Raw genomic sequence first — 21,615 nt, 5'->3', positions numbered from 1 at the left:
ATGAGAAAACATGTTTCTGTTAATTGATCTTTGAATGACATTGATTTCTTAAATATGCCTTTATAATAAAGAGAAGAAATATCTTAAATTGGTTCAGGGCTTTTTTTTTCCCTTCAACTTTCTATAATGTGGATCTATCTCCTAGTTGGGAATAAGTGAGCATAAAATACCCAAAAGTGTGAAACCACAATATACTTCCCTGAACTATCATGAAAAGCTATTTGTAACAGAAATGAGAATCAGAAGCCGAAGGCCAGGCAGGGGGAGGGGAAATAGCTTTCGGATTATATAGAAAGAATTATTTCCCAGCAAGGATTGGTTCTCGGAATTTGGGTTCCTTGTTCTTTAACTGTTATGGGAATCTCGAAGCAACTTCTAATATTACAGCCTCTTAAATTTCTATATAGTACTGTATCATTTATATTAGTGGAATTGAGTTTAAAACATCAGAAGCTAATGTCAGAGAGTTAATGAAGTGAGTCTGAGACATTGCGAGATGGATATACTGTAGGTACCCTATCAGGAAAACTAAACTTGGCAAGCTTGAGACTGAATGGAAGTACAGATTTAGTTTTTATGTCTGTTGTTTAAGCTGGTTGGCCTGGCTTCAAGAAGAGCTTTGAGCTGAGCTGTTCACAAAATTTCCAACGTGTACTCATGCAGACTGCTGTAAATGTAAAATCCTCAATATTTGGCAGTACAGAGCACTTTTTAGATGGTGCATGAAGATGGTTAGGCTCTGGGGATTATTTTAATAAGAAAAAAAGGCAAATACAGGAACACCTAATTGGGAATAATTTTATGTGTGTGAAGGACTTGGAGTGTGTTTCTGTACACAGCACAGTTTGGGGGAAAGAAAAGGGAAAGCTTGTTGAATTCAAAGTTCTGTTTATTTTTGACACAGCCCTTGTGCAATCAGTCATCGATGTACTGTTTTGCTTAATTATGGCAGAGATATTTTCGTTTTTAGAAAGGGGTATAAAAGGTGGAGTCATTATAAAAAAGTAACGGTAAAATAGAATGGTAATGGATTTGAATTAAAGAGTGACCTTTACATCTTTCACTGATGATGTATCTAAACTATGCTAGGGAAAAATTCTAATACAGACAGGATTTGAAAACTGTCGCCCACATTAGCTTATATGGCTTAGTATTCAGTCAAGACTAAAGGTGCTTGAAAATGTAACAGAGTTGAGTTAAAATAAAGACTGAAAACCCACTAAAAATAAATAATGAATTGAGGACCTCACAGTTTACTGATTACATACTAGATATTTCTCCTTTTTTCATGAGTACACTTAGTATTGAAGTACACTCAACTTTTCAACTCATGAAATTATATAGGCTCCTTTAGTGGGTTGGGATTCGTGTTGGGATAGCATTATATATGTAGTCCAAACTGGAACGATTCACATTGATGAGTAGGCTATTCTATAGATCTTCCTGGAAGTACATACAGTGATAAAGCCTGCAAAATTGATAACCTGTGACTAGCCTCAAAGCATGAAGAGAACATGGTGACCCATGTGAACACAGGGTTAATTTAAACAATGTATTGTTAGATGCTAGTGGCGCAAACCTATAAGCCTAGGCAGGAAAGTCTGTGAGAATCTTACCCCTAATTAACTACCCCAAAGCTGGAATTGTAGTTGTGGCTCAAGTGGTAGAGTACCAACTATAAACAGAGAAAGCTAAGAGGCAGCACTTAAGCCCCGAGTGCAAGCCCCATACTGGCATAAATAAAACAAAAACAAGGGCAATGTCATATCTCCCATTTAATATATACTCCTCTTGTTAAGTGTTGTTCTTCGCCTTCCACCTAGGATAAATTATTTCCCTTCCAAATCACAGGCGTGGATAACAATTTTGGCTTTGGTTTTAAGAGGCAGGGACTGAAAAAGAGCAGATAAATACTCAGCTAAGTATATAGAGATGAGGCTGAAATTGTGACTTTTGGGGTTGCAGATCAAAGATATCAGGTGACCCCAAACTGGTAAATTTGTAGTTTTGCTGAAACCAGAAGATTTAGTATAGTCTTGACTTTATAGATTCTACTTGGCTTACAACATGAAAGTTATGTGCATAGTTTGTAGTAGCATGTGAGGAAAAAATATATTCATGGATGAGGGGGCATGGTGAAGATCCGAGAAAGAAAAACAAAACAAACATGTCACCCTTAGGTGAATAAAGAAGAGGGATAATGAAACAACCATACAACTTGAGTTGATTCATGAAAGTGGGTGAAGCCAGGTATTGGGAGCAAATACCTCTAATTTCACGAGGCTGAGATCTTAGGATCCCAGTTTGAATTTAGCCCAGGCAGGAAAGTCCATGAGACTCTTAAATTCAACTAACTACAAAAAAGCAAAAACTGGAGATGTGGATCACGTGGTAGAATGCTACTCTTGAATGCAAAGGCTAAAAGTTAGCACCCAGATGCTAAGTTCAAGCCCCGGTACCATCACACAAACACATGCACACGCACAGAACGAAAAGAAGTTAAGTGAACTATAGACATGAAAATTCATGAGTACTTTTGTGAATAATAGTCAATACATTTTATCCCCAGAGTTATGATAGCAAATTCTTGTAAAGGTGATATATCATATATACTCTTCAGAATGAGAAAAATAAAAGTAAGAATAAAAAGTCCTCTCCTGGCAGCTAGGAGCTCTAATAAACACACCAAAAATGAAATGTTATGGCTGGGAAGGTTATATATAATAAATAACACATATTAAAAATGAGTCAACATTCCTTAAGAGGAGAGGTTTGCTCATTTTCTGTTTGTTAAGTAGCAGGCTCTCTATGTTGCTAGTAAGATGCATTTACATTAAGCCAAGTACTCATAGGTAGTTAAGAAGGGCTTATTAACTTGGAGCCTGCCCAGTGAATATTCTAGAATGGTCACTATGCAACTTAAACGATGCAGCCATTTAGTTGGTTTACTGGGATTCTCATATCCATTTTTTCTATCTCTCTGGCAATGGTATTTAGTCTGCTTGGGAGAACAAATATATTGTCTTCTGAGCCAGACTAGATTCTTTTAGGCTATTCCCCGCTTCCCATCCTGTGTTACTCTTCCTTTCTCCCTAACTAGGATTATGCCTGGACTACCCTCTTCCTGATGCCTCTATTTTACTCAGAGGACATTCTCTGTTACAGTTGCAGAATTGAGATGTTGCATTAGAGGTCTTAAGTAAAGCCTCCCACACCCTCCTTTGAAACCACCAGGCTCTCTCTTTGCTTTGAGCCTGCTTCAAAGGCTCCTCATTGCACCAGCATCCGCAATCACTACCTCCATCTGGTGAAGTTTCCTAAATACACATTTGCCAAAGCAGATTTTCTGGCTAACTATTTTGGTTTGCCTTAATGATTTGGGAAGGCTACATTCTATCTTTTTTTTTTTTTTTGCCAGTCCTGGGGCTTGAACTCAGGGCCTGAACACTGTCCCTGGCTTCTTTTTGCTCAAGGCTAACACTCTACTTCTTGAGCTACAGTGTTATGTTTGGCTTTTTCTGTTAATGTGGTGCTGAGGAATTGAACCCAGGGCTTCATGTATAGGAGGCAAGCGCTATACCACTAGGTCACATTCCCTGTCCCTACATTCTATCTTGACTTTCTCATATTTTAATATTTATGTTCATTCTATCTAATATTTTCGTGTCTCAATTTGTGGTTCAGAATTCTCCGAGGATTTATTTCTCATGAGAAAAAAGGAATAAGATCCTACTGCTAGACTGTTAATCGGAAAAGAAAAACTTTCAGGGATATTCTTTGGACCACATTTGAAAAATACTGAAAAAAAAATAATCTATCTTCTTTGACCCCTTAGTTTCTGGTATTTTATCTTTGGGAATAATTCTAATGACAGAAAAGCATTATGTGACAAGTCTGAGTCCTATCATTCAATACAGCATCCTCCTTAAGAGAAAAACCCATGCGAAACTGTAAAATATAAGGTACAGCCACACGGTAAAATATTATCCTACCATTTAATACTCTTCTACTATTCATGACATGCATTATAAAGAAGTTGTGTTAGTACAAACTAGATTGTGATATAAATTTTAGGGGGGTCATTATTACAAGTTACATGTTCAATATGCTTCAGTATCATAAAATACACTGCCTTTGGATTATGAAGTTAGCAGTGGGTTTTCATTTTGTTTACAGTTTCCCATTGTAGTGGCATGTCAGTTGCAAGCAGGTTCTATTTAAACAGTGAAGAAAAAGTATCCTTGAGTTACACTTTGCAGGTTAAATATACCTACTGTTTGGGAGAGGAGGAGCCAGCAAATTGACTATAAAGGTTTTTGGTTTTTTTTTTTTTTTCTGAACAAGGGTGACTGGAAAGCAGTAGCTCAAAGGCAGCTTAATAAAGACGGGGTCGACCTCCAGAACATTGAGGAGAGATGACCTTGAACACCCCAGACAACATTAAACCCCAGGTTACAGCTGACTGGAATCCTGAGGTTTTACTGGCCAGGAGCCAGTCTACAGCCTGCGCTAACCACCCTCGTATTTTATAACATTGTAAAGACTGTATTGTTTGAAACATTTCAAAATTTTACACACAACCTGGCAGCCTTCCAAAGGCCATTTCCAATGGGCCAAAACTATCAGCAGCCACCCACCTCCACGGCCATCGCTGCCTGATTAATGACGCTCCAACGACAGCCGCTTCCAGGACAACATCCGTGCTGGAAGACCCCAGCCAGCACACAGATCATCCTGGAGACTTTTACATTATCTGCGCATTTTGAAGCTGATTTTTTTTTTAAATTTAGATGTAGATGAATATTAGAAAACAGAGGTCTTGAAAGATACAGTTTAGAATGGCAACTGCAACCGGCATTCACGAAAGAGGCAAAGATGACTCTTGGCACAGACACTGTTCTGGATTTGGAATATTGGTTATGGCAGGCAACATTTCTAAGCTGCATACGTTGCATTCTGCTTATCCTTTCCACTCACTGCTTTTCCCTTTGCTCCTCTATCCGTGGGCTTAGAACTAAGGTTTTCGAAAGCAAACGTGATAACAAACGTTCTCCATTGATGCTAAATGATTTATATAATACTAAACATGCCTTCCTTTCGCTTCCCTTCCTTCCCTTTCTTTCTCCCTCTGTCTCTGTGGCTCTCGTTTTCTTTTTTATTGTAAAGGTGATATGCACAGGGGTTACAATTATGTAAGTCAAGTAATGAGTATATTTCTTTTTGGACTGTATCACCTCTTTCCTCATTTTTCCCTCTCAACCTCCTTCCCCCACAAGTTGTATATATAGTTCATTTTCAACATAGTGTCTCGTGTGTATCCTTCCTTCTTTCCTTCCTTCCTTCCTTCCTTCCTTCCTTCCTTCCTTCCTTCCTTCCTTCCTTCCTTCTTTCCTTCCTTCCTTCCTTCTTTCCTTCCTTCCTTCCTTCCTTCCTTCTTTCCTCCTTCCTTCCTTCCTTCCTTCTTTCCTTCCTTCCTTCCTTCCTTCCTTCCCTCCTTTCTTCCTTCCCTCCTTCCTTCCCTCTTTCTGTCTCTCCTTTCTCTCCTTCTTTCTTTCCTCTCTTTGTTTCTTGTGCCAGTCCTAGGGCTTGAACTCAAGGCTAGGGCACTGTCCCTGAGCACTTTTGCTCAAGCCTGACACTCTACCACCAGAACTCTATATGTGCCTTTTCGCTGGTTCATTGGAGATAGGACTCGCGGACTTTCCTCCCTTGGTTGCCTTCAAAATGTGATGCTTAGGTCTCAGCCTCCTGGATAGCTAAGATTAAAAGCATGAGCCACCAGTGCCAGGTTGTGACTAGTATGTTTTACGTGTGTTGATTTCTCTCACTATGGATTTTCTGAAGTAATGCTCAATTATCTGGCATGGTAATATTACATGTGGTGCCGGTATATGATTCTGCAAATAAGCGCAGGTTCCATATGGCTACAGCATAAACTTGTATTGTTGCAGTTCTTTTTTTGGAGACCTTGTCTCTTCTTTTCCAACAGACTCAGTTAAAGCAAATACTGACTCTGATGGAAACATAGATGAAAGCGTCATTGAAGAGGGCTTGTTGTCAGCTAAACATAACACGGTCTTCTAAGATACTTTGAGTAGGGAAAGGATTAATCCCAACATCCTTCAAATGTTGACGTGGTTCATGCTGTGGAGTTCCAGGCCAGAATTAGTGTTAAAAGTGCAGGCAGATGATAGTAATTCTAAACCTCTATTAACAATCCCTCACACTGTTTCAGAGCTTCCATTACAAGCAAGTTAGGAAACCAAGCTTCAATTTTGGTGGCTCGTGTGATTTGTAAGTTGTTTTTCCATGGTGATTATTTTGTCGGGTTCAACCTTGCTGCTGGGCCGGTGTCTGGCGGCATCACGATATGTTTGCTTGTACTAAATCAGGGATCACCGCTGACCAAATGAAAATCTTTTTGTTATCGATGGAGCCTGAACAAGAAATATATCCACTTGGTGGCATAAAGAACACTTTGAACCACTTGCTTATTACAGCAGTCTGAAAACATGAGGGTGGGAGTTAAGCCCACAATTTTGTTTTAAATTAAGTGCTCCTAAAAAGCGTGAGCCTAATAGCATCAGCTAAAGCCAGTTATTTTGCTGGCAGGCAATAGGTGAGTTTCCCCTCATCGTTAAGCCAGTAAAATCCTGCATTTCTGTGGCAATTTTCCTACTGTTTGAATTATTGGGCCCCATCTACACAGTACCAAAATAGCTAGATGAAAAGTGAAAACTCCATTCATTAGTTTGCAGACAGATCTTAGAACTCCCTGTGTTCAAGGTTACTAACATGGTTCATCTTATTTTCCTCTCTTTTCATAATTACTTTGCTGTTGTTCAGATACTGATTTAAGCTTCCTTCATGAGAACATTTTGTGGGTTCATAAGATTCAGGATGAAATGAGAGCCGAAACATCAGATATCTGCTCCAAGGAAGAACAGACATCTTCTCTATGTGAGGTGTTCGAATCCAGAGACTCAATACATCTTTCGATTTATTTAGACCTTCCTTAATTTTTAAGTAAGAAAGAAAGCATTTTGTGGTTTTGCAGCATGTAACATTGTGTGTGTTCCAAGAGCTTTACACTTAAGCTTTTAAAATAATGCTTTTGAGTAAATTGCACCTTTAAAAAGAATTTCAGTGTCCTTATGAATGTATAATTAATGTCTGTAAGTTTAACATGCGTCTTTTAAGAGCATAAGCTTATTATTACTAAGAGTTCTTCTTCCCTCCCTTTCTCTCTCCCAGGTTCCAAGATTTCAAATTTATTTGAATTCATTATCTCTCTACCTTGTTTCCCTTCTTCCCCCTTCCTTTTCTTTCCCATCTCCCTCTGTCTCTCTCTGTTTCTTTATCTATTTTCTTTCCTTTTCCTTTTCTTTTCCTCTCTTCTACCTCTCCTTATCTTTCTCACCACCCTATACACTCTCTTTCTTCTTTCTTTCCTGTTCTGTAGATACTATACATTTTTTTCATGCACATAGTAGCATAACCTGCAAATGTTATTGCCTATTTTTGGTTATGTTTTATTTTTTACTTCTTTCATTCCTTAATGTAGCCTCTGTAGGCTCTCTGGCGTTATGTTGAAAGGAGAAATGAGCACAGATATCTTTTCCTTGTTGTCTTCTCAGAAAAAGAGGACATTACAATGGATGCCAGGAAAAGCTGCTTTTTGTTTGGTTTGTGTGGCTAGATCATATGCCTCATACATTTGTGAAAGCTGCTGTGTATTCTTATTTTTAAAAATTGTTATTACTAATAAGTGCTGGATTTTTCCAAAAGTTTCATTTATTCTGTATTAATCAATACAATAATGTAATATTTTTCTTCTTTCATGTTGCTAAGTTGGTGGATTTTTACAATGTTTAATTTTCATTGAACCAGCAGGACATTTCTAGCAGATGATTTATTTTGGTGTTGGAGTATAAAAATTATTGTACATCTTGATAAGTTATACTTTTTAATATTTGAGAACTTTTTATATTATGTTTACAAGGGAGGTTAATGTTTATTCTCCTTTCTTTGTTATTTTTCCCTTTCTTTCTCTTATTTTTTTCTGTTATTCTGATACCAGAATAATAATAACCTCATGAAAGCAATTTAAGAGTACTCTTCTATGTTCTGAAAAAAAATACTCTATAGACTTGATATCAGTCCTTCTTTAAACATTCGGTAGAGTTGATAAGTAAAAGTATTTGGAGCTGGAAATTTTTTTTGAGAGGATTTAAAAATTACAAGTTCAATTTTTCAAACAGTTACAGAGCAGTTAAAATAATCTATTTCATACTTTGTGGGTTTTGAGGCATTAATCCTTTTCCTCTAATTCACCAATGTATGTGAGTAGCTCTTCACTTTTCCTTTATCTTTGTAACATCTGTAAGTGCTGCAGTTTTATCCTGTGCTTCTTTGTGGTATTAGTTTTTTCCTTCTCTTTTTGCCTCTGTCATTCTTAGTAGCAAAATGACATTCTATTGATCTTTTCAAAGAATGATTTCTTTCCTTGATCTTCTCTCTTGATTGCTTTCCATCCTGTTAGTTTCTGCACATATTGTTTTATTCTGGCTCCTCTTTATTCAGGTTGTAAAGGTGGAAACTCCAAGTATTGGTCTGGTGCCTTAACTGATGTCTAATATGTGCAATCAGTGCTGTCATTTCTCTATCAGAGACCCTTTTACTAAGTCGCATACATTTTGGTAGGATTTAATTTCAATTTCAATTCACTCAATATATTTTTTTCAGATTTTTTTCTCTGACATTTAGATGATCTAGAAATATTTGTCTGTTTTTCCAAAATGTATAGTCTACTGTGAGGGGGCAGATTATTTTAGGAATGTTTATGAGATACTGTTGTTTGAGGATGTTGTTCTAAATTCTTACTCTCTGTCTAGTATCCATTAAGAAGACCATTGAAAACTCCAACTAAATTGTGAATAGATCTGGTTCCTATCTACTTGCAAGCTTGTCAAAGGCATTCTTGACTTTTGTTTATAATTTATTTTTACCTCTAGCATTTCTTTTTTATTCTTTGTTCATTTTTCTATGTCTCTACTTACATAATTTATCTGTTTTAATGTGCCATATACTTTATTCATCAAAGGCCTTAGCATATTAAAAATAGTTGTGTTACTTTTCCTCTATGGTTGAAATCTTGAATATTTCTGGTTTCTGATGGTTGATGTCTCTTCTCCAAATTATGTGTGTGTGTGTGTGTGTGTGTGTGTGTGTGTCAGAGAGAGAGAGAGAGAGAGAGAGAGAGAGAGGAGAGAGAGCTTTCTTTTTGTTATGTATTTGAAATTTGTCTTGATAGCCAGACATGATGTATGAAATAAAAGGAACTGATGTAATTGCACTTCATGCAGGGATGAAGAACATTTTTGTGCCTGCCATGGCCCACTTGGATATTTATATCTTCCTTCAAAGGTCATACCCAGTGATCAATATGGACAGAATGCTGTGGGCAGCCGATGAGAAGCATATGAGAAGCATATGCCTGTGTCCTAGCTTGTACCACATGATCTCAAGGACCTCACATGGTCCATGAACTAGTGGGTTCCCCACCTCTGGCTGGGAAAGAGAAGTGTTCTACAGTCTTGTGATACATCTCATTTCTTTTCCGGAACTACGCTTTTGACTGTTGAAGTTTGTCAGTTGCTCGGGTTTCTTTTCTCCTTCTTAGGTTGGACAAGATAGCCACACTAGGCTGGAATTGGATATTTCTTTTCCGCATGGGAGGTGAGAATGTTGACCACTCTTCAAGTCAACCTGGGGGTCTAGCAATATTCCAGGTGCTTATTTCCTAGTTAGCTGGTCTCACCCTAAGGGTAAACCTTGTTGGAACAGTCAGGAGTTTCTTGTGTTTCCAGATCATTCTTTCTTAGCAGCTGTAACTGTAATCTTGGAGGACTAGTAATCTCTGATCTGATAACTCATGCCTCTGTGTGTATTCTCTTTTCAATCTTGTAGGCATATTAGTCTCTCTTACTAACTCAAGAAGAGTTTTATTAGTTGTTTTTGACTTTTGGTGATAGCATGAAGCAGTGATTTCGAGCTTCTTCCATGAAATCCAGAAGCCAAAAATTCATTTCAGGTTCTAGCCTATGTTCTCTCTGTTTTTCTTTAGATTATGCACTTTAAGTGTTCCATCATCAAAGTTACTGATTTTTTTCCTTTTCCTTCCTCATCCTTCTGTTGTCAGTCGATGCAGTATAGGGGAAAAAAAAGGTTATTGCATTCTTCAGCCCCGACATTTCCATTTGTCTCTTCTTTATATCTTCTACTTCTTTGCCAAGACTCTGACTTAGTTTTCCATTTGCTTTAAGCATCTTTAGAGTTAGTCATTGAAATATTTTTTATGATGTCTCTTTAGAATTTCAGTGCTGCCGTTGATTCTTCCTCTTCATTATTTGAAACTTGTCTGGCATTTGCTCTGCTGGATGATTTATAGGTAGAGTCTGGGATCATTGGATGTGTGGTATTATAAAATCCTGAGCCTTATTTTCATCTGTTTTGTATGGTATTTCAGATATCTTCTTAGCCACTGCCATTATCAAGGGAAGTTGGGACTTTCTACCTTCTCCCTCCATGCTACCTTCTCCCTCCAGCTCCTGTCCTGCATCAATATCCACGTGTGTGCTTGGAGAGTCTTGATTACTAACAGGTGGGAATGTATTTCTGGGTCCATGTTCAACTGTTGCAGATCGATTCAGCATTGGGAGGAGGGGCAGTGCCTTGCTTCACACATGACACTCCCTGACATCACTGGGTAGGAGATGGCTTCATTACTGATAGGCAATAGCTTTTAACCTTTCTTTGAGACCTTCTTAGTGGGGAGGGCCCTATCGAATCTCATGACTGCTGTATGAGGAATTCAAATCAATGTCTCTTTATAGTCTCTGCAGACACCACTGGGGAGGTCAAGGCATGTTTCTTTCTAGTGGGTCGGGGATGAAACAATTGATTCTCTGCCTGGCTTTTCCTGAGGCGAAGGGAATTTGGGTGCCTGTAGTGTATAGTGCCATCCTTTTCAGGAGATTTAGAGTGCTTCTTAGCAGCATCTCAATCTACTTTTGTTGTAGGACTAGAAGTGAGGGCATAGTGTTTTCTGTGAGTATGGGCTGGAGCAGAATGATTATTTACAGACAAGTGTGCTTCCTTGCTCAGTTGTTTTTTTCTTGCCTTGGCTTCAGAGAGAAGCCTTTGATTTGAGTCCTCTTTCACAGACCAGATAGATGCTTCTGGAATGTTGGTTTTTCTGTTAGATATCTAAAATATATGAGATGCCCAGGGAACTGAGAAACTAAACTTTTTGTGATTCCTTAGCTCCCATGTTCTTTATTTAGTCTGCATTTTTCTCTCACCCACTAAGAATCTATTTATGTTTATGACTGATATATGCATATATATAATATATATACATATACTTAAAAGGAATAGGAAACGCATCTACCCTATCTCAGAAGGAAAATCTCATTTGTTTCCTTTTATATGAATATAAATGAAATTTTTAATGTGTTATTTTGTTATTATATTGATTAGCCATATTAACTTTCCAAGGCCAAATGATTGCTCAGAGTCTTTATTTCTGAGTATTTGATGGTTATTATTTTGTGAGGATGAGATAAAAATTCTCTTTTGCAAAATCCTTCCTGATCCTACTAAGAACCTTTAATGATATAACTACTTTGTCAACAACTTCTTATCATTTTTGCTTAGTATGCAGCATGCCTCCTATCACATTTACTTAATTTTATTTTTTTTCCAAAATCTCATTCTTAGCATTGTTTATAGCATTTTAAAAATTATTGATCAAATGGGCATTTAAAAAAACCTTACAGATCTCATGTCACACTTTTCTTCATTTCCTTATCTCCTGTCCCTTCTTTCTGTTTAATGTCTTCAAGATGATCATGCTCATGCCAAATGACTTAATAACTATATTAAACTTCACAAAAGGAGATTTGTCAAGTGAACAAAGTCATTCTGTATTTCCTCCTCAGCAAGAATAAGGCAATCTATAAAAACAATCTCCTTTTCCCAAAAGGGGAGAAGAAGGTAGTCATATTTCTGCTTGTGCAAGATATGAAAAAAGCAGGACATCTCAGATGATGAATCCATGACAAAAAAAGGTTATCACTCAGTTCCACAGCTTCCAAGTTGTGTCCAAGCAACATCAATGCAGCTCTAGCCACATTAAGAGATTAACCAGAACATGTCATTTTAGAGGAACCTCAAATCTCTACGGAGAGTTACAGGCGAGGGTTTTGCTTGATAATGACTCATCTTAGTAGATGATATTTAAAAAAATATTTCTGTTATTTAACCAAGGAACTCTGACTAAGTCTGCTTTGCCACGTCCCAAGGAAGCCAAGGGTAATTCTCATCAGCCATTGCTGTGAACAGAGGCTATCAAGAAATAGCAATTTGTGGGCTCCTGCTTGATGCAATAATCATGTTGGCTTGTGCAACATCAAAATAGAATGTGCCCCAACTCATGATGTCAAGGCAGTGTGGTAAACAGGGCCGTGCCAGCTGGGCAGATTCCAGTCACCCTGACTCTAACGCATGCTTGGGCAGAGCACAGGGCACCAGCTGTATTTTGGTCTGAACACTATGGGGGCTCTTAGGGTTATGTCATAGAGTTATTTTCTTCACTGAGACAATGTTTGGTGTTAGTTTAAGTCGCCTACCAGTTCACCCCCTAAAAAGTCTCTGAAATGCATCATTTGAAGGCAGGGTGTCAAAGTTGTCTAAAATCATAGAAGATTCAAGTTGTTGTTGAAAGTAGGGGATAAAGAAAGCATGTTATGATATTATTATTATTATCATGATGATGATTGCTTTCCCTTACAGAATCCCTTATAATTTTAAATATCAAATTACTGAATTCCCTGATAATATCTAGAATTACTTTCAGGATTCAAATTTTGGTGCCCTACTTTGGAATATGGTGTGATACCAATTGGCATCAGTGCATCTTAAAGTTTTCATTGAAAGTCCAGTGGGGTTATTTGGGAACTTGAAGAAGTAAAAAATAGGTTTCTTTTTTTTTTATTTTCTTCACTATCTCCACAGAATGTATTTCTATTGGATATATTCCTATGTGGCTTCAAACAAGAGACTAAATGTCTGTCACCTGAAAAATGAGTCATAAGCACATAAAGAGAGATCCCTAACACAACAGGCATTTAGCCTATCACTTTATAAAATCCTTTGACATCATTGTCACTTAATGCTTGCCTATTGTAGAAAACCTTTCAGTTGCTATTGAATAACAAAGCTTCAAACTGTGGCAGAATTATTTTCAAAAGGCCAAATGGATGCTCATTTCTATCTGCTTGTTTTGACACTGTGATTGGCTCTTGAGAAAATGTAGTAACTGAAATTTACTCTCTACCCTAGTTCACAAAATATACCTGTTTTTTGTGTAGTTGAGTAAATTGGACTGACTTGATAGCTATCATCAACTTTCTCAGGTCCTATTACTACAACTTTCTTCAATTATTTCCTTTTGTTGGTTTTTTTTTAAACTGTATTTTTTTGTCTTTTCTTTTTTGGTACTGGGATCGAACCCAGGACGTAGCACTTGCTAGGCAAGCACTTTGCCACTGAGCTACATCCCAGCCCCTTCAATTATTTCTTTAGGGGCTGGGGATATGGCCTAGTGGCAAGAGTGCTTGCCTCGTATACATGAGGCCCTGGGTTCAATTCCCCAGCACCACATATACAGAAAATGGCCAGAAGTGGCGCTATGGCTCAAGTGGCAGAGTGCTACCCTTGAGCAAAAAGAAGCCAGGGACAGTGCTCAGGCCCTAAGTCCAAGCCCCAGGACTGCCCCCCCCCCAAAAATAAAGAAGAATCTCAATTATTTCATAGCCTCAGAGATTATTTTGCTCAAAAGAGTAATAATCTAAGCTGGGTGCTGGTGGCTTACACCTGTAAGCCCAGCTACTCAGGAGTCTTAGATCTGAGGATTGCAGTTCAAAAAAAGGAACCTCTGTGATACTCTTATTTCCAATAAACTAAAACTAAAACAAAAAACAGAAGTGGTGCTGTGGCTCAAGTGGTAGAGCACTCTACTTGAGCAAAAAAAGTTCAGTGATAGTGCCTAGGCCTAGAGTTCAAGCCTCAGGACCAGTGGGACTGTGTGTGGAGGGTGGGGTGGTAGTAATCTAGGAGACATTTACCTATGAAACATGAATGTTTTTCCAATAACTGCTCTTATTTTTAAGAACACTTGGAGTTGTGAAGTTAAGAGCAGATAATGACTAAATTATTTATCATTTACCATTTACTTAACATTGGCTCCAGCCAGGTGTTCGTGGACAACATTTCTATGTAGTAATCACTAAGCATAGTCCCTCTGGTTGTGTGTGTGTGTGTGTGTGTGTGTGTGTGTGTGTGTGTGTGTGTGTGTGCCATACCTGGGATTTGAACTCAGGCCTGGGTACTAGTCCTGAGCTGGTGCTTTACCACTTGAGCCACAGCACTACATGCAGTTTTTTGATAGATAAGTGAAAATAAGACTCTCACAGACTTTCTTGCAAAGGCTGGCTTTGAATCACAATCCTCAGATCTCAGCTTCTAGAGTAGATAGGATTACAGACCGGAACCACTTGCGCTCAGTTTGGCATCTAATAGCTACATTTGACATGCACTTAAAAAGTATACTGTGGTTCTCACCCATTTACATGCCTACATGCAAGAAATATGAACTTGGAGACTACTTTGGTTCTTTTTATGCTTCATTCTCAGCTTTCTCTCTTTGAGGAAACTTTTAAAAAGAGGATATTCCATCTCTAGGGCAAAATTTATGCTAACATTAGGTTATGATGGATAAAACAAATGCAGAATCTTGCAATCAATAAATAGCTCCATTGCATATGAACTAGAACACTAAGAGTCCTGGATGTAAAATACAGTATGGTCAGAAATAAGAGGCCATGACCATGGAAAGAAAAGATATGTCATGGTGAATTCAGGAATATAACTTAGTAAATGATCTAGACCAAGAAGTATTTTTAAAAAGACAACTCTACTTATTGAAGCAATTTCAAAAAGAACAAAAGTCTACTGATGAGCAATTTCTTTTTTTTTTGGCCAGTACTGGGTCTTGGACTCAGGGCCTAAGCACTGTCCCTGGCTTCTTTTTGCTCAAGGCTAGCACTCTGCCACTTGAGCCACAGCGCCACTTCTGGCCATTTTTTTTTCTGTATATGTGGTGCTGGGGAATTGAACCCAGGGCCTCATGTATACGAGGCAAGCACTCTTGCCACTAGGCTATATCCCCAGCCCCCTGATGAGCAATTTCTAACATGATTTTGTGAGGCCCCACATGGCATCATGCAACGGAACTTTGCTAAAGTGTGAGGTTTTTTTTTTTTTTTTTTAAATCACATTCAGCAAACAGATGCGTTAGTGTTCTTATATGTAACAGTAATTACTGATGTCCATACATGATTGTAGTCTTTAATGATAGTCTATTTTATTATAAAACATTTAAATTATGAGACTGAGATTATAAAATATTTAAATTATGAACCAATACCACAGGGTAGAGGAGTGACTCAGGTAACAGAGTTCTAATCTATGAGAGAAAAATGTCAGACCCAGGGTTCAAGTCCAACTTCTGGAAAAAAAAATGAGCCACTATAATTAACACTGATTAAATAAAATTAAGACTCACTCCTCCAAAGTATCACAGGGAATACAATGAAAAAAATCACTTTCCAAATAAATAAATTTCCTTCAGTGAATTTTCTTTGGAGTTCACAATATTTTGGAATGAAATCCTAAACTGCATTACATTCTTTTCTGTCTTCCTGACAGAAGGCATCCTCGATCATATGCATATAGCTTTCAGCAGGGAGTTAAATATCTTTCCTATGGTTAGGCTACTGATAAAAGAGATCCACTTAACTTATGTCATAATAAAGCATATATCATTATGTGGGCTTATTCACATAACTTTCTTCATTATACACATCTCGAATACAGTTGATTTTTGTACTAATAATTTCTGTTACTAGTCACATAAAAATATATATATATTAAATATATATTATATATATTAAAATACATATATATTCAAGTATATATTCAATAAGGAATTAGCTGAGCTAGGCATTTTTCATAAGCAGGATTTCCTGGAAAGCATTCTCAAAGATGCTCAAGTAGGACAGGGAAGCAGGTGTGAGCAGAGAGAAAAAAATTCTCCGAATTAGCACTGGCCCAGTTCACAGGTAATTCTGGGGTTTGCAAGACTCTTCCGAGTTGTCTCTAACTGGGTGTAGAGGTTTAGATTTCTCCCACATTAATCCATCCATGTGATAAAGCTTGGAGAGGTTGCAGTAAGTCCTGAAGGATCAGGAATTAGGGCTTGGAGAAGAGGAGGTACAAGTAAACTTGAAGGCTGTGAAGCAATATTCAAAGCACCTAATACTTCCATGTGTATGTTCTCACAGTGGGGCTTGAACTCAGGGCTAAAGTGCTCTCTCAGCTTCTCTGCTCAAGGTGGGTTCTCTACCACTTGAGCTTTCGCTTATGGCTTTTTGGTGGTTACTTGGATTGGTCTGCCTAGACTGGCTTTGAACTGAGATACTCAGATCTCAATCTCCTCAGTGGCTAGGATTATAAGCACAAGCCACCAGCACCTGGCTAATTAATATTTTAATGTGAGATCTTAAATAAAAAGTAATATTTGAAAATATATGATGAAAATGATGTCCATGATTTTAAATAAAGGTGGAGATTGATTTATTCATATGTTTGATAGCTTGGGTAATCAAAATAGCCACTTTTAATCAGCTCGTGATTCTCAGTCTCCTACAAGTATTCAAACCATAGGTGAACATAATGGATTCAAATTAGAGTGTTTTGAATTAAAATTATGGGAAGAGATTTTGTGAAATGTATCGAGATGTTTGATTGTTCTTTTGTTCCAGGCTCATATCTGACTCCATAGGGCACCACACAGAATTGTACGGAGTCAGAGGCATCTGCCAACATCACACTTGTATCATGTCAGTCTCTGAGTTTCACATCCTTCCATTAAACAAGACCTTGGGGGACATTGCATTCAAGTCCTACCATAGCTCACTGTATTGTTGAAAGATAAAAATACCATCGAATAATAGAGGTTTAGGCGACAGTAAATATACACTCAGTTCTAGATTTTATTCTTTACTGGATTAACATTTAAAAGAGTGACCATGATTTTTTAAAATATTTTATTTATTGATTTTTTTTATTTTTTCTTGTCAGCCCTGGGGCTTGAACTCTGAGCCTGGGTGATGCCCCATAAGCAACTTTTGCTCAAGGTTAGCATTCTACCGACTTGAGCCACAGCATCACTTCCAGGTTTTTCTGTAATTAGTTGGAGTTAAGACTCTTATACTTTCCTGCCTGGGGCTGGCTTTGAACTGTGATCCTCAGATCTCAGCCTCCTGAGTAGCTAGGATTAGAGGTATAAGCCACCAGTGCCTAGCTTACATTTCATTACAGATCAGATGCGTTAGATATTAGTTGGTGTTAGGTTTGTATGACCAATTACAAATTGGGCTCTGCCCAATTGTACTCTATTTAGTGATGTGCTAGAATTTCAACTCCCTTTTCTATAAAGCTAAGAAGGCATAGCAGATTTTTTTTAAAGCTTCACAATTATTTTAGTTATGAATGATAAGATACAAGTTGTATACTAAAGACTAATAAATAATATTCAACAATATATTTGAAAAATGAAACTCTATGTTTAAATACTTCCCAGGAAGTCATTGCTGATAAGCCTATAAACAAATCCATCATTAGACTACTTAAAGTCAGTCGGCCAGAAGGGAAATGATAGCAGTTCATTTCAAAACACTGACTTGATATAGTCATTCAGGATATTATACCATGTATTCATATGGAAGCTGCTAGGTACATCAGTAATGAAAACAAAGAGTTGTCTAACAAAATCCAACAGTGCACAGGGTAATATGAATTTCTTGAGGCAGGGGTTTTAAAATCACTTGCAAGGAATTATATATGTCACTGTCTTTCTGGGAGTTTCTGCCTAGAGAATGAGATATGGACACGGAAATGAGTGCTATAGGACTGGGAATATGGCTTACTAGTAGAGTGCTTGCTAGGCATACATGAATCCCTGGGTTCAATTCCTCAGCACCATGTATACAGAAAAAGCCAAAAGTGGTGCTGTGGCTTAAGTGGTAGACTGCTAGCCTTGAACAAAAATAAGCCAGAGACAGTGCCCAGGCCCTGAGTTCAAGCCCCAGGACTGTCCAAAAATAAAATGAGTGCTATAGAAATTATTAAATAAAAGCAAGTTTTTTTCTGTAAAATTGCTTTGTGGCATATAAACTTTTATGCCTCATCCAATCCTTCATTTCAAAATACTTCATTATTAACTTTTTTTTTTGTCTATGGAGGACTAAATTTCTTGCTTAAAGAACTATGGTATTTTGAATTGTTGTTTTGAATCCAGAAACTCCTTTTGCACAAAAATTCTTGGAACTATTCACTACACAGAATGGTCCCAGACCATCACACCTCATAAATTACTAAATGTTTATTTTAGTCTCTCATTATAGGGTCATCAGGATATCAGCTATTATTAATCAGAGGTATAATTACAACTAATTCTAATGAGCTTCCCCATCAATCTGCCTTAAACTTGGTGAGATTGGATAATCAACTCATTGTAATTGCCTAAAGCTGTGTTTACTGTGGAAGCTAGAGGCTCAGGGAGGAAGAAGGTTCAAATAAGTTCTGCAGCAGCAACTTACTGTACCCTCCCAGATGGAAGCAACAAATCAGAGTCTCTCTGAGAAGAGAATATGCTATTAAAACCATGTTTAGTCTTTTGTTTTGCCTACTGTTTCCCCCCAAATTTCTTTACCCAATGAGCATTTACAAACACACATTTGGAGATAAGCTGCTATAAAGCAAAAACTAATCATATTTGAAGGAGGCACTTGGAATTTCTGTTTGAGTAAAGTGCATGAAATCTATCATGTAGAATTCACCCTGGCTCCATATTCTTAATTCTGTTCGGAACCACAATTCTTGATCCTCTTAAAGTCATTTGAGATGAGCCTAGAATTCGCTTCTAGTTTTGTATACACAGGAAAGTCCCAGAGACTCTTACCCCAATTAACCACCAGAAAATCAGAAGTAGAGGCGTGGCTCAAAGTGGTAGAGCACTACTAACTAGCCTTGAGCAGCAAAGCTGAGGGACAGTACCTAGGCCCCAGATCAAGCATCATAACCAACAAGAAATAAATACAAAATTATCACTGAGGGTGTTAAAGTGTCATCCAGAGTGACATAAAACTTTGTATAGGGTTTAATCCTTCTTAATGTAATTAAGTGATTTGATTACTTAAATCACTCCATAGGGATACTACAGATTTTAAAACTTACAGATCCAGTATATAAAATACTGTAGCAGAGACTTGGTAGCATATAACCCTTTTAGAAGCTTCCCATAAATGTAATTAATACATATTGGTATTCTATTAGCAAAGAAATGCTGTATCTGTATGAAATATCTTAGGTGTGGAGATCAGGGTGTAGTCAAAATCTCAAGGGAAGTCCCGATTTAGCATCTCCTTTAACTCTTGGACTAAAGTCTCTTTCCTGGAATTCAGATATGACAGCACTCTCTTTTCCCCATCATTTTGTGAAGAGTAAATAAGATGTTATATATAACCCCAAGTTGTAAGTAACGAAGTCTGTAGGACTTCATCAAAATTTCAGCAGTAATTCTTATTTACAAAGTAAGGAGATTAAAAAAAAAGATTTCTTTCTTCTTCATACCAGGGGAAAAAGATTTGCTGTCCTCAATTATTTTGCTCGGTTTGATGTTTAATTTTGAAACATTAGTCTCTAAGCAAAAAATAAGAAGTGAAGACAGGGCCTCCTACTGTGACATATTTTCTACAGTCCCGATTGTAAACTATGATAATAAGTTATTAATCAATCTTTGCTTATTCTAGTAAGGCAGCAAATCTCTGTGGAGTTTGCTCAGATTATATAGGGAAAACCCTTTGGAAACTTCCACATGAAGATTGCACGTGCAAATAATCTCCGACATTTCTGGAGTTGCCTTCTTGGCCAGCTAAAAATTCCCTCTGGCTGAGGAGAGCATGAGGTCTTTCGAGGAGGTGTCAACAGTGATTTATTATAAGCTGAGTTAATTCTCCCTCGATTGAAAGGCTTTGCATTGGACATAATCACTTTCTTTCCCCCCTACAGAGCTTATAGCTTATTCCATGATTTTCAAGACAGCTCCATCCACACACTGGCCATGGCGATCTTTCTACTGTTTTCTTTGGAACTTTTTTGTTACTGGGGTTGTGGAAGGGTGTGTAATCAGTCAAGTAGTAATTCTCACCCAAGAAAACTTCAGTATGGAAAAAAAACCCCAACAACTGTATGTGTGTGTGTTCTGGGAATGTCATTAAGATAACTGGTGTCTTCATGAAATGAGGGAATCTTCTCTTCAGTAGAGAAGAGAGGTCATGATCTCAACCTGCTCCATGCTCAGCTCCAGGGAGACGTTTACTGTTTGGGATTTGTTATACTTTGGTTCTTATTGGACTTATAAACCAAACAGACTCTGAAGAATGTTCAGAGGTAAATCCAGATTGCTTCTTTGATTTTTAATTTTGTTATTTATTTTTCAGATTTCTTTAAAGTTGAGTAGAAGATGGAGGGAATGGAGCTAAGTAGAGGCTGTGACAACTTTAAGTCACAGCTTAATTCAGGCATCTCAGCCACTTTTAGTATTATTTCTGCAGCTTAGAGAGTTTATCTTTTACTAGGTCTCCTCTAGTGATAAAAACTTATCCCTTTCTAGGTAAGTGGACAGTAGAAAGTCCAAATATTGCCCTTTTACAGGAAGAATTTATCTGCAGTAAAATTGTAAACTTCACCCTATATTATAATAGGGACACAATCATTTCACAGAAAAGGAGGCAGGACTATTTTGAACACAGGGCCTTATGCTTGCCAGGCAGATATTCTATTATTTCAGCTCAATCACCAAGTCTTTTAACTGGAGTTATTTTTTTTTTCAACAGGATCCTGGATTTCTGTCTGTTCTGGCCTGGATTTCAACCTTCCTACTTACATTTCTTGCATAATTGGGATAACAGACATGTACCATCCCTTTCAGCTTTTATTTGTTGAAAAGGAGTCTCAGCAACTTTTTGTTTGGTCTGGCCTCAAAAACCACAATTCTCCTAATCTCTACTTCCTGACTATCCAGGATTCTAGGCATGAGCGACCATGCCTGGCTAGAAGATATATTCATTTTTTAAAAGTTTTTGTTTATTTTTGTTATAAAAGTGATGTACAGGGGAGTTACAGTTACATACGTCAGGTAATGAGTATATTACTTTTTGAATAGCCTCACCCCTTCCTTCACTTTCTCCTGATATTTTTTGCCTACTGATCCCCCTCTCACACAAGTTGAGTAGGTCACCTTCATTTCAGTGTCTAGTGGGTATCACTGCTGCATTAGTTCACCCTGTGTCTCACCATTTAATTACTATCTTTGGTAGTTTGATTATTACATATACCATCTAGGGCTAAATTTCAATATTGGTTCAC

The sequence above is a fragment of the Perognathus longimembris genome, chromosome 17 (assembly GCF_023159225.1).
Source record: "Perognathus longimembris pacificus isolate PPM17 chromosome 17, ASM2315922v1, whole genome shotgun sequence".
Taxonomy (NCBI): Eukaryota; Metazoa; Chordata; class Mammalia; order Rodentia; family Heteromyidae; genus Perognathus; species Perognathus longimembris.
Note: the sequence above shows the minus strand (reverse complement) of the source record.